A 14119-nucleotide genomic window follows, 5' to 3' on the forward strand; every position below is an offset into this window, starting at 1 on the left:
AAAAATGGAAAAAACTAAATGCAATATGCCACTCTAATAAAACCACCATAAATCTTTTGGTAAGATTCCCTTCTGGTCCCATCCTCCTAAACATAGGTAGGTAGAGTTTCCTTCTTGCATCACTTCATTTTTGAAGAAAAGCAAGAGGTCACCTCATTATGAGACTCAGATCAGATTAGCAAAATAGAAGAAGAAGAGAGACAAAGAGAACAATGACATTCTACGAGCCCCTTCTTCTTAGTTATTTAGAAGGTTTCTTTGTCTGTGGATGCCTATCCATGAGGCAGGACTGACCTGTGTCACTTACACACAAACACACACACACACACACACACACACACACACACACCAGCTTTATGAAAAAACTGAATGGATTCTAAGGGCCAAGAGGAAAGAGCTTAACCATGAGGGAATAGCCAAAGGGTAAAGACAAAGGGATATTAAGGGAGGGGGAGAAGAGAGCAGCCAGGACAGAATAGACTCCTTGATCTCCATCCAAATGAACTCATAATGAACCTAAAAATGACCTGAGGCAAAAAGTAAAGAACTGTATTGCACCATTCTCTGGCCAATGTGTGTGCATTTGATCATTTAAGACTTTCCAGCAATGGACTGTATACCCTTCCAAAAATTAAGGGCATGACAGAGTGGTTATATAATATATCCTGGAGACTAGGAATATATATATATATATATATATATATATATATATATATATACACATACATATATATACAGCAAACATACAAGTATATATACAAGTTGGTGACTTGCCTCTGCTTTTGTCATAGGCATATTTAATATAATTATATAGTCTTCATAACCTTGATTTTAATGCCTGTATAATGTCCAATTGAATAAGTATACCAACCAGTTTACTTAGTCATTATTATATTTTTAGACCTTTGAATATTTCTATCTTTTAGTTGTGTGCTCAGTGAGGCAGTCTATAATTTTTAAGAGAGAAAAATATCCTCTAAAAGTTGTCAGGAGTTCTTTGGTGAATATATCAGTTATCTTAGAGAGAACCTTGGTTTGGGGAGGGTAAAATGAGTGACACTTGAGTTTACAACATAAAGCAGCAAGCAACCCATCCAAGAATATTGCAGATTTTTTTAAATATATGAGTTTCTAGGATTTAAAATACAAGTAATTGCTGGAATTAGGCAGCACTTCTCTCCCACAAAGCCAGGTACTCTAAAACTTTATGTAGAAACAACAAGCCTTTTAAAAGAAGAATCTCACTTTGTCCCAGCTTACCCTTCCCCCTCCCCGTGTCCTCAAGTTCATTCTCTAGTAGGTCTGCATCTTTATTCCCGTCCTGCCCCTAGGTTCTTCATGACCATTTTTTTTTATATTCCATATATATGTGTTAGCATACGGTATTTGTTTTTCTCTTTCTGACTTGCTTCACTCTGTATAACAGGCTCTAGGTCCATCCACCTCACTACAAATAACTCAATTTCGTTTCTTTTTATGGCAAAGTGAGAGAGTGGCATATACATATATACACTACCAAATCTAAAAACGACAGCTAGTGGGAAGCAGCCGCATAGCACAGGGAGATCAGCTCAATGCTTTGCGACCACCTAGAGGGGTGGGATACGAAGGGTGGGAGGGAGATGCAAGAGGGAAGAGCTATGGGGATACATGTATACATATAGCTGATTCACCTTGTTATAAAGCAGAAACTAACACACCATTATAAAGCAATTATACTCCAATAAAGATGTTAAAAAAAAGAAGAAGAATCTATTCCCTAGGAAGTTTAATGTTAATGGAATCTGCCTTCATGGGAAAGTATAGGTGTCCCAAGAGAAAATCTCCTAGAAAAAAAATGTGATGCTCTGTACTAGCGAACGAGGCCAACCTCAGGCTTTAGAATGTCGTAGGGAAGGGCTGGTTCTGCAGTGTTTGGCTGATACTGGCACAGCCACTATAATGTGCCTTGAGAATAACAGCTGGGTATATGCGCTGAATGAGCCGGTCACTAAGAATTGTAATGTCTGGGAACCAATATCTACTTTGAAGTGAGCAAACACATTACAGGAAGAAGTGTCTTCTCTCCCTGCACACGAAGAAACAATTGCCAAATCGGCAACAGCTGGGTTCCTTGTTTGTCATGATGATTCCAGCAGTGTTCAAGGTCATGATTTTGGACTTCGTATTTTGAGAAGTAACTCCATATCACAGTGACAGCAGTATCAGCCACAGAGGACAGGTCCTTTGATGAGGTAAATAGATTTTTTACAGGTCTTTTTCAGTGAAGTTATAATAACAAATATTTTGGACTAAATAAATATTCCTGGAGACCTTGAACTTAACTTGAGAGAGGAAGTCTGGGAAGAGGAAGCAGCACAGCAGCTCAGGTTCACTGGATGTGAATGTTTACAGGAAATTTGACCCTATTTTGTACTCTTAAACTGGTAAAGCAGGATGCAGCAGCTTCACTCTTAAAAATGGCAATGGAACGAGCATCTTCCAAAAGAGTCTGCCTAATGTTTTTAAATTTTCCTTCATGATAAATTCCCAGAATCTAATAAAACTAAATTACTGTCATTTCTAGGTGTATAAAAAAATGTAAAGCCAAATAACTTGTAAAGCTGGAACATGGCAATGTTCAAAGAAAGAGAACCACTGAGTTAAAGAATAAGAAGAAACATGCCTTCATAGAAAATGGGAAACTTGAATATAGATAATAATGGAAGATTTAGAATACAGTGAATGGAAATGGTGAATATGTCACACCTCACTAGAACATTCATTCATTCATACAAGCAATTAGCACTATTACATGCCAGCAATTTTCGAGGTACTGGGGGAACAAGGAATCACGCTGATTTCAACTAATTAAAAAGTTGGCAAACAAAGAGAACTTCAATTAGTGTGTTCTTTGGTCTTCCCTCTTGCAGGAAAAAATATATACATATATATTTTATATATATAAAACATTATTTAGAGAAGCAAGAAGAACTACAATCCTGCAGGCTGTGGAACAAAAACCACATTCACAGAAACATAGACAAGATGAAAAGGCAGAAGGCTATGTACCAGATGAAGGAACAAGATAAAACCTCAGAAAAACAACTAAATGAAGTGGAGATAGGCAACCTTCCAGAAAAAGAATTCAGAATAATGACAGTGAAGATGAACCAGGACCTCAGAAAAAGAATGGAGGCAAAGATCAAGAAGATTCAAGAAATGTTTAACAAAGATCTAGAAGAATTAAAGAACAAACAGAGATGAACAATACGGTAACTGAAATGAAAACTACACTAGAAGGAATCAATAGCAGAATAACTGAGGCAGAAGAATGGATAAGTGACCTAGAAGACAGAATGGTGGAATTCACTGCTATGGAACAGAAGAAAGAAGAAAGAATGAAAAGAAATGAAGACAGCCTAAGAGACCTGTAGGACAACATTAAACACAACAACAATCGTATTATAGGGGTCCCAGAAGAAGAAGAGAGAGAGAGAGGACCAGAGAAAATATATGAAGAGATTATAGTCAAAAACTTCCCTAACATGGGAAAGGAAATAGCCACCCAAGTCCAGGAAGCGCAGAGAGTCCCATACAGGATAAACCCAAGGAGAAACACACCAAGACACACAGTAATCAAATTGGAAAAAATTAAAGACAAAGAAAAATTATTGAAAGCAGCAAGAGAAAAAAGACAGTGTACAAGGGAATTCCTGTAAGGTTAACAGGTGATTTCTCAGCAGAAACTCTACAAGCCAGAAGGGAGTGGAATGATATAAATGATATACTTAAAGTGATGAAAGGGAAGAACCTACAACCAAGATTACTCCACTCAGCAAGGATCTCATTCACATTCGATGGAGAAATCAAAAGCTTTACAGACAAGCAAAAGCTAAGAGAATTCAGCACCACCAAACCAGCTCTACAACAAATGCTAAAGGAACCTCTCTAAGTGAGAAACACAAGAGAAGAAAAGGACCTACAAAAACAAACCCAAAACAATTAAGAAAATGATCATAGAAACATACATATGGATAATTACCTTAAACGTGAATGGATTAAATGCTCCAACCAAAAGACACAGGCTCGCTGAATAAATAAGAAAACAAGACCCATATATATGCTGGCTACAAGAGACCCACTTCAGACCTAGGGACACATACAGACTGAAAGTGAAGGAATGGAAAAAGATATTCCATGCAAATGGAAAGCAAAAGAAAGCTGGAGTAGCAATACTCATATCAGATAAAAGAGACTTTAAAATAAAGAATGTTACAAGAGACAAGGAAGGACACTACATAATGATCAAGGGATCAATCCAAGAAGAAGATATAACAATTATAAATATATATGAACCCAACACAGGAGCACCTCAATACATAAAGCAACTGCTAACAGCTATAAAAGAGGAAATTAACAGTAACACAGTAATAGTGTGGGATTTAAACACCTCACTTACACCAATGGACAGATCGTCCAAAATTAAAATAAATAAGGCAACAGAAGCTTTAAATGACACAATAGACCAGATAGATTTAATTGATATTTACAGGACATACCATCCAAAAACAAATTACACTTTCTTCTCAAGTGCACACAGAACATTCTCCAGGATGGATCACATCTTGGGTCACAAATCAAGCCTTGGTAAATTTAAGAAAATTGAAATCATATCAAGCATCTTTTTTGACCATAATGTTATGAGATTAGAAATGAATTACACGGAAAAAAACGTAAAAAACACAAACACATGGAGGCTAAAAAATACGTTACTAAATAACCAACAGATCACTGAAGATATCAAAGAGGAAATCAAAAAATACCTATGGACAAATGACAATGAAAACACAACGATCCAAAACCTATGTGATGCAGCAAAAGCAGTTCTAAAAGGGAAGTTTATAGGTATACAAGCATACCTCAAGAAACAAGAAAAATCTCAAATAAACAATCTAACCTTACACCTAAAGGAACTAGAGGAAGAAGAACAAACAAAACTCAAAGTTAGCAGAAGGAAAGAAATCATAAAGATCAGATCAGAAATAAATGAAATAGAAACAAAGAAAACAATAGCAAAGATCAATAAAACTAAAAGCTGGCTCTTTGAGATGATAAACAAAATTGATAAACCTTTAGCCAGACTCATCAACAAAAAGAGGAAGAGGACTCAAATCAATAAAATTAAATATGAAAAGGGAGCTGTTACAACTGACACTGCAGAAATACAAAGCATCCTAAGAGACTACTACAAACAACTCTATGCCAATAAAATGGAGAACCTGGGAGAAATGGACAAATTCTTAGAAATTTATGACTTCAATTCTTATGAGAATACTGGGGAAAATGACTATGTCTATTTGTAAAAGTCAGAAAAACAATATGATTCACTACTTTAACCTTTTTCACTAAAATAGAATGTTTTCTCCCTGTATTTGTGTTCAACTTCAACCAGAGAAAATTAATCTGAATGTGAGATTGGGAGAACACTCTTTGACATAAATCACAGCAAGATCTTTTTTGATCCACCTCCTAGAGTAATGGAAATAAAAACAAAAATAAACAAATGGGAAGTAATGAAACTTCAAAGCTTTTGCACAGCAAAGGGAACCATAAACAAGATGAAAAGAAAACCCTCAGAATGGGAGAAAATATTTGCAAAAGAATCAACAGAGGACAAAGGATTAATCTCCAAAATATATAAACGGCTCATGCAGCTCAATATTAAAAAAACAAACAACCCAATCTAAAAATGGGCATAAGACCTAAATAGACATTTCTCCAAAGAAGACATACAGATGGCCAAGAATCACATGAAAAGCTGCTCAACATCACTAATTATTAGAGAAATGCAAATCAAAACTACAATGAGGTATCACCTCACACCAGTTAGAATAGGCATCATCAGAAAATCTACAAACAGCAAATTCTGGAGAGGGTGTGGAGAAAAGGGAACCCTCTTGCACTGTTGGTGGGAATGTAAATTGATACAGCCACAGGGGAACGGTATGGAGGGTCCTTATAAAAGTAAAAATAGAATTACCATATGATCCAGCAATCCCACTACTGGGCATATACCCAGAGAAAACCATAATTCAAAAAGACACATCCACCCCAATGTTCATTGCAGCACTATTTACAATAGCCAGGTCGTGGAAGCAACCTAAATGCCCATCGACAGACGAATGGATAAAGAAGATGTGGTACATATATACAATGGAATATTACTCAGCTATAAAAAGGAACGAAATTGGGTCATTTGTTGAGATGTGGATGGATCTAGAGACTGTCATACAGAGTGAAGTACGTCAGAAAGAAAAACAAATATTGTATATTAATGCATGTATGTGGAACCTAGAAAAATGGTACAGATGAACCGCTTTGCAGGGCAGAAGTTGACACACAGATGTAGAGAACAAATGTATGGACACCAAGGAGGGAAAGCCATGGGGGGGTGGGGATGGTGGTGTGCTGAATTGGGCGATTGGGATTGACATGTATACACTGACGTGTATAAAATTGATGCCTAATAAGAACCTGCTGTATAAAAAAATAAATAAAATAGAATTCAAAAAAATCTTATTTATATATGGAATTTAGAGGGGCTTAAATCAAACCAGACTTCATTCATTCATTCATCTAATCATTCAACATTTACTCTGTACCCTCATGGGCCAGGCACTCTGCCAAGTGCTGGAGACCAAGAGAGAAATGACAAAGTTCCTTTCTGCACCATCTAGAGATACATATATTATTTGTGTAAATGTATAAATATTCAGTTGATATATTTCTTAGTGGGCTCATAAACTCACACATTTCTACAGACTGTGACACGTTAAAATTCCTCTCCTTCTCATCCAAAAAATTAATAGTTATTTTATAGTTTAAATTCTACATAAAAGTTGTTGGATTAACTATTTTTTCCCTTGGGATCCAGCCTTCTAGGATTGTCATTTGAATACATTGTTAGACAAAAAATTGATCAATATGAATAAACTGCCTGAAGGCAGCTTTGAGACACACTTGTTATCAACCTATATTAGTTGACCCTGAAAGGTAAGACCAACATACTGACCTTACTCATTTTAGTATCCAGATGATTAAATATGTTTTGTATTGTTTAATGTGGTTATCTAAAGCATTAAGAAAACCCCAAATCAAAAGAATAGCTAAACAGATTAGGTAGCTTCAAATTATCAGTTGACTTCTTCTTCCAGAAATTACAAAAGCAAACACCTTTCCATTTGTATTTTGAAAAAAAGCATTTCTTTACCCCCACATTTAGGCACAAATCCTAGACAGGATTTAGTATGCTGTACCCTGTCACTGCCAGGCTATGTTGGCCCAAAGGAAAAGATGACAGTGGTTCAGAGAAGATGAAACCATCACATCAAGCCAAAGTACTGCTTTATAACACTACTGCCTATTAAGTTGATCAGAATGTACCACCCAGTATTTCTCAGGCAGCCTAACTTATTCAAACCCAACTCATCTATCACAGGAAAACAGGGCAAAATCTCCACTTATTTTTCTCCTTTCTGACAGCCATAAAGCCAATAATAGTCTCTTTATAAACTTTATTTTGTCTCTGAATGTCCTATTTTAAAAAAACCAAAAGGCTTACCTAGAATTTTCTCCTTCAAGTAAGATTCATCCAGCTTGTGTACTTTAATAAATGCCTAAGGTCAAGCACCAAGTTTTCTTTATTTCAATTACCCTCAATGTGCCTGGCGCACAGCAAGTGCTCAATGACTGTTGAATTGATTTATATAGCTTAAAAATATCTGCATTGGTGATTGAATTTGCCTGTTATATGCAGATTTTTATCACATCTAGGGAGATACCTGACCTAAAGTAATTGATTCCTGAAGGTCACCGGAACTGATTCACATCTTAATACAAGCTGTTTCATGTTTAAGATATGTTTTTTGAGCGCCTTTTAAGTAATCTAAGTGTCTCAGCAATGAAAAAGTTCTAGAATTGTTTGTGACATATCTTTTACTCTAAATTAATAAACCACCCATTTAAGACAATGCATCTATACATTTCATTTACCTCCCTTCTGAAAGAGTTGACCAATGCTATAATCCTTACTACTGATGTTAGTTGAGGAACAAAAGGTCATTTAGCCAAAAATTTGCTGAGATTAAACATAATTTAGGTACAAGGTCAAAACAATAGCAGACCCCTGATGCGCAAGTTATTGCTTTTCAATAATAAGCCCAAATCCTCCCCCACATCACTCTCAGGGAGTACTATAAACATTAGGGATTAATCACAAGCATAATGTTTAGGTGATTGCCACCAGGTTCTAGAGAATGGTACATTCATTCTCCTCTAAAAATGTTTTCACTGCTATGATCAGAAAGAATTAAGAAGTAAACCCACTGGAAGAATTACAATTATTCACCTCCTCTGTACCAGTGTTGGGAATGAATCTCCCTTTTCCTGGAAATTTTATTGCATGTTAATTTACCTGTGTTGCATTAAGTGACAAGCATTCTGGAAGGCCAGCAGAAAAGTAGAATGGCCTGGCCTATCTCTTGGAGGCTCCTATCACTCTGCTTGGAAAAATTACTAATTCAGTGCTTCAAGTATATTATTTAGCATAAAAGTAGAGCTATAAGTAGTAGAGAAAAGCACTTGTTTATAAGCATATTATAGGTAGTTCCGTGACCCGCACTTTATTTCATAATAAAATCTTTGATTCTAAAGTAGTGATGTTCTCAAGGCTACAACTAGAAGAAAGTGACTTATTAACATATGATTTTAGATACTGAAAGAGAAAGAACAACATATAGTTGTAACAGAAAAGACATTCTGCTGTCTAGTCATCTTACATCTTACACATTGTTTTCATAGTTTTCAAAAAGTTTCCCGTATTTTAAGAGTGAATAATTTCAACTTTGACACAGCGTGATTAATACTTTGTCACCACTAGAATTTATTTTAGGGTATCTTCCAATCTTTCCCACCCCAGTACACACAGATGTGCAAAAAATATATTTACCTACGCTTCTACTACTTTAGAATATTAGCTCAGGAAGTCACATCCCCAAATTGGTAAAGCCCAGGTGACTGTCTCCTTTTAGAATGCATCTAATTTCAATGTGAGTATAAATTAATTATCTTCCTCCTCCAACTGACACAGGCCAATTTGTACTGAGAGGTAAGGGTGGCAAGGCAGAAAGTGTGGTCAATAGCTTTTATACAGGGCCACAGGAAATCTGATCCCCAGAGGGCTCAGAAAGCCAAAGAGGGAAAGAAGTTAATGGGGGCAAGATAGCAAATCTACACTATAATTTAATTTGCAAGCTGAAAAACTGTGACTATTTTGCCAAGAAGCCTTTTATCCCATTTTCTCCAATAGCAGAAATCTGTGATTACCAGTCTTTCATCCATTATGAATTGGGCACACATATAGAACAGAGAAATAAAACCTAAGGGGGATTTTATTTTAATTTGACAAATATTTTTTTGAATTTAGTAAAATAACTTATTGTTCCAGAAATGTACTGGTTGCATGATAAGAATCAAAGTATCATTTTATTCAAAAATGATCATATCAGAGCCACATCTAGAAATTAGATCAACCTAGACTCAACCAAGATTCATTCAAATATTTAGCACATGGCCATATTTACTGGTCACTATTCTTACTGCCAGGGATGCAGAGATTTAAGATAAAAGAGATTGTCTAAGCTCTCAGTAAACGTACAGTTTAGAGAGGAAGACAAGTCAAAAAGATTATAAACAATATACTATGTGCCTCTCTAAATTTGTAATACTTATAATTGTATCACCTATTTCATCATAAGAATTACATGAGATAATCCATATAAATTATTTAGCAAAACTTCTGGCACATAGTAATTTAAATAAATATTAGCATCAGATGATGATGTAAACTATGGTGATGATGATGATAATGATATGGTGATGCCACCATCCCAAGAATATATGGGAACATTGAGGACACAGAATGGAGATTAGGAAAGGATTTTTAAAAGAAAAGCTTTTCCTGTTAGAGGTATAAATCTGAGCTAAATTTTTAAAGATGGATAATAAATATAAGCCAATAACAAAGAGTTAGGGAAGAGAGAGAAATGTCCTAGGCAGATAAGATAGAAGCATCAATGCTTTTACCCACTACCCTGAGCAGTTTAGGATCCCTTCTGAGTCTTGGAGCAGCCCTGAACCAGACATCTAGCATCTGAATCCTCTCAGATGTGATGTTCAGGGAAATCGCCAGACACCTTGAGAGACCCATGCATCTGGACACAGTATCCAATGTACGTGTGTCTTTAGATTTTCGTCCTCTTCATTTCGGTGAGAACCTCTTGCATGATCAATTTAATAATGTCAAATTGACTGATATTATGCTTTGTTTGGTCTTTCCTATTAACATGAAATCTATTTGTCCTGGTATTTAAAAATATAAAGCTGTCTTTTCCTATTTAAAGTAAATATCAATCAAGTATTACCTGTAGTACATATTGCTTTATTCTTTACTTTTTCAGAACATAGGTACTTCAGTATATTGTTAAATGAACCTATATTAATTTATTCTGCCATCCCTTATTCTTTATGTCTGCCTAGAACATACTAGATACTGTGTTCCACGTATTTCTAAAAGGTGCTACATATAATGGGAGAAACATGGTATTTTCCCCCATACAGCTTGACATAACAATTCCATTTCTAGGATCTATCCTACAGAAATACACATGAGTACAAAGATATAGTTTAGATAGATAGAAGGGAAGAAGGGAGGGAGGAGGGAGAGAGAGAACAGGATGTTAGGGGAATAAATAAGGAGACTATGGATATAGATATTCATTGCAGCATTTTTTGAAATGCAGAAAAATTATAAATAGCCTATATATGGTAATGGTTAAATAAATTATGATTAATTCATACTAGACTAATAGGTAACTCTTAAAATAAATAGGGTAGACTGAAGTGCAGTAACATGAAAGGGTCTATAAGGCATATTAAGTGATGTAATTACATAACAATGAAACTAATCACATACACACAGATATTTAAATGGTAAATGCACAGGAAAAGCTTTCAGAGAATTGACATCAAACATGCAGAGGAAGGTATGGAAAAATGCTTGGGACAGGAAGAAAAACAAAGAACATGGAGTAGATATTCGATTTTTACTTTACATATTTTTGAACTGTTTCAGTTTTGTAAAGCATATGTGTTTCTTTGAAGTTAAAATAAAAATTTACTCTAACTGGAAAAAAAAATGATAATATGGATTAATGCTCCTGACTCTTTGCTCTGGTTGAACAGCCTTCTCCCATCTTCTGTGGTAAGTGAAATCCTATTCACTTTTCAGGGCCCAACTCAGTCATTCAGTATATCCCTTGATATTTAAGTCATAGCTACTCTAAATTTCAAATAATAATTCTAAACTATCTTGGGTATGTGGCACTTGGATGCTTGCAAACTTCCCACCCATTCCACAAACACCCAATACCAGCATCTCATCTGTGCTTCTACAGGACTATGAAATTAGAGCGCTTTACACTGTATCACAGTCACTTCTCAGACCAACCAGTAAACTTATTCATCTGAGTCCTCAGTGTTTATTAAAGAGGATATTAAAGAGAAATTTCCCTGCACAAATGCAACTGAAAACAAAATGTAACTAAGAGAAGTCATCTCCAACTTTCACCCTCTCTTCACCTAATAAGTGGAGTGGGAATGTGAGCCATTTCCATATTTCATAGGCATCCTGTGATGTGAAAGCTTATTTCTGAATTTGTTTCTCCTGTAAGAAAAGATTTCCTTCCTAAAATTAGACTGTGAATCTACTTCCAAAGCTACTAATCAAACATAAGTTAAAGCTACTTAAATAAAGGAGAGAAAATTTTAGAGCTCTAAAATCATTAGAAATAGGTCACCAAAAGCTTCAATAAAACTTCAGAAAAGGTTCCAGGAAAAAAGGTATTCTCATTAAGAAGCTGTAAAGTAATCCTGCTATCAAACAGGGGGGAAAAAAATCACATATGCAAAAGCAGCAAAATACAGTCTATAAAGTCATTTAATGAAACAGAAATTTGTATCTATGCCATATCTAATGCACTTCTGGAAAAACCTCGGCATATTCACTAATTATGAACCATATATTACACAGTTATGGGTATTATTCAGCAATAGAAGATTTAAAGTTGGTTGTCTCCTTCACCATGGTTAGCAAAGAAATATTGGCACATATATGATCTACTTAAATAGGTTAGAAAATAGGAGGGAATTTACTAACTAGCTCTTTAATTATGCAAACAGAGTTTCCATAATTCTGAAACTGAATTCCATGACACCCACAGATTTCCCTATAATCTAGCTCTAAATAGTAATTACAGTGTTCAGAGTAGAAAACGCTGTATTTTAGGTTGCAAAGCAGTCTCTATTATTATCTCCTGTATTAAGTCATTTGATAACTGTCTAAAACTTTCTTAGTAGGGTGATTTTTATTTTCTTTTAAAGTCATATTTTTCTTTATTTTCATGAAAAGTGTAAGAAAAATTTGTTCAGCCATTTTCAAATTAAAGGACAATGGGGAGGGAAATTTGCCGTTACACTTTAAAACATTATATTTAGCAGGTCCTCGGTGGGTTGCATAATCAGTTCAAGACTATGGATTAACAATCAAAGGGAGCCTAGACACTGACCTACATTAGAGAAACCCTACACACACAACCAAGAATTCATCATCCCCAGAGAACTGAAAACCTTTTGGGTAATCTGCTAGCTAAGCAGCACATGCCCCAATATATAGTGCTAGGAACCAGGAAAAACTCATCTTGAAAGGCACCACATTAAAGGTGAGAAAAACAGTAGGAGTCCTACATAACCCAGCATTAGTTTTCAGACCGAGCCAATAGTGCTGCAAGGCAATGATCATTTAACTATTTGTTATGCAGGTTTACATCTACGGCTACTTTAGGAACCACATTTGACAGGGCATTATGTTCATCCTCAGGATGCTGAGCACACAAGTTGCCAAAATTGACTGAGCCACATCAGAGCAGGATAATTTCAACTGTCTTGGATATTCACACCCAAATGTTTCAGTCACTTCAACATGACATAGGTACAAAACTTAATTTATGTTGCCACCAAAACCCACTCCTCCTCCTGTGTTTCCTGTCTCAATGAACAGACCCTTTATTTACACAATCGACTGCTCACACCAGAAAATTAAGCATCATCTTGTATAGCTCCCTCTTCACATCGTGCACATTTAATCACAAGTCTTTCAAATTTCCTTATTCATTCATTTCTCTTCATCCCCGCTATCACCAGCATAGTTTGGACCACCAAAATCACTTCTCTGGATCTAGAGATGAATCTAGAGGAAGATTCATGAGCCTCAAAGCCCCTTCTAGAGCCTTGTATCTAATTTTATATTCAAAATTTTGTATTCTTTTTCTTAAAGAGAATCCCAAAATATATAACCTGTGGACCCTACATAACCTATATCCTCTGCTATCAGAATTACTGCAAAAGCTTCCAATCTCTTTAGCATTGTAGATAAAGTGGTCTTTCTAAAACACAAATATGATCATGTACTTCCATCGTTTAAAAGCCTCCAGTGGTGGCATGTTTCTCTTAGGATTTTGTCTCAACTCCTTAAACTTAAATTTTATGTAGTCTACATACATCTTATGATATACATACAACTTCTCCAGCTACTATACAGCCCTTATACCATGTTTTCTAGACATACCAGAATGTGTCCCCTCACAACTTCTCATTCTCTCTTCTTGACAGAGCAGAAACCAGGTCTTGCTTCCTGTTAAACCAGCAGCACCTAGCACTATCTTGTCACTTAGTAGGCATTTCATAAATATTTATTGATGGAATACATGAATGAGTAATGAATGAACTCCACTTCACTGGTCCTAATCCAGGCATATGGATCAGAAACCCATGAGGGATTGATCTAGCATGAAAAGCACTGATTGATTCCTGGGAATAAATTGCAGTTGACTTCTCATATTCATGAGTAATTATACTGGAAAGAATTTTTGATGAATCATATATCAGGGGAACAGTCATTAAATCTCACTCTAAGTTTCTCTCTCCTTTAGAAATCTGCATTTCTTCCTAAATTCCTATTGCT

This window comes from Kogia breviceps, chromosome 8 (genome assembly GCF_026419965.1).
Source record: "Kogia breviceps isolate mKogBre1 chromosome 8, mKogBre1 haplotype 1, whole genome shotgun sequence".
Lineage (NCBI taxonomy): Eukaryota > Metazoa > Chordata > Mammalia > Artiodactyla > Physeteridae > Kogia > Kogia breviceps.